The sequence below is a fragment of the Wasmannia auropunctata genome, unplaced genomic scaffold (assembly GCF_000956235.1).
Source record: "Wasmannia auropunctata unplaced genomic scaffold, wasmannia.A_1.0 LD336103.1, whole genome shotgun sequence".
NCBI lineage: Eukaryota > Metazoa > Arthropoda > Insecta > Hymenoptera > Formicidae > Wasmannia > Wasmannia auropunctata.
Window position 1 is genome coordinate 352109 of NW_012026787.1, and position 1233 is coordinate 353341.

Below are 1233 nucleotides of genomic sequence, written 5' to 3' on the forward strand. Positions count from 1 at the left end.
TGGTTCCGAACGGACATTTTTTTTTTAAGAAGAGGTTCTCTTTGGCAAAGATACTCTCAGTGGTTTGCCATTGCCTTCCGAGAGGCGGCGATCGCTTCCGAATTGATTAAAATCAATTTCAGAGTTATATTATTCTGGGTGGATTTGAACCCGGATTTTTAGCTTATAAAGCTACCGCGCTGCTCTTCGCGCCACGATCGCTACATTTTTATTTTTATAAGAAAAATAAAAAAAAATAAAAAAATGTGATTTAAAAATTGAAATTAATTTAAGCTTAATCTGCCGAAGGATTCCGTTGTCATCTGTAACAGATAAAAGGAGGAGCATTTTAAAAAATGTGTAAAAAAGACGAAAAAAGGAGGATAAAAAAATTGTATCTGTCTACTCACGTTAGTTGTAAAAGCAAACTGTCCTTCCGGTAGATACATCAAGGATTACGCGCAGAGGCATCTCGCTGCGTGGGCTGAGGGGCGATTCCACCTTCGGCGTTGTAGCTGTGACTTCAATCTCCTGCGTCCTGGCTCTCGCCACATTTTTAGGCTCCGGCGTCCTAGCCTTCGCCAGAGCGCTGAGGAAACCATCCTCATAGTCGGAGGCGGCCAATCGCTTCCCCGCACGTAGCCAATACCTGCGCCAGCAATTGTCATACGATCGACTAATTGTCTTAACGTCGACTGACTTAATATACCGAAGGATCCATGGGAACCCGTGAGTAAAAATGCAAGCCATAGAAATAATTATCTCTCCTACCTAATAATGCGCGGCCGCATCGTACCTCAGGATGATAGTGATGCATACGTTATATCACATATACACACGCATTTCCACGAAATGATAGTAGCTTAACTACAAAGAATATGTATATGCACGAAATCGGTATCAAAACCGCTAAGAATCTAAACTGCAAAAAATGCTCGTACGAAACCACTATCAAACTGCCTATTGTACCAATACCTCTGTTCTGTTAAATAGCTATCGATCTGATACCTCTGTTCTATCGAACCGCTATCGAACTGATACCCCTGTTCTGTCAAACCGATATCGGTCCTAACTACAAAGAAATCATATTCATTCATTCGCGACCTTCATTAGTTAGATATACGTAGGTTGCTTTAAAAGTTTTGCGGATAATGCAGAAAACATCAATTATTTTAACCAATTTTTTTTTATTGTTTTTCAAAATATTCGCCTTTATGATCTATACACTTCTGCATTCGATGGAACCAGTTCTGA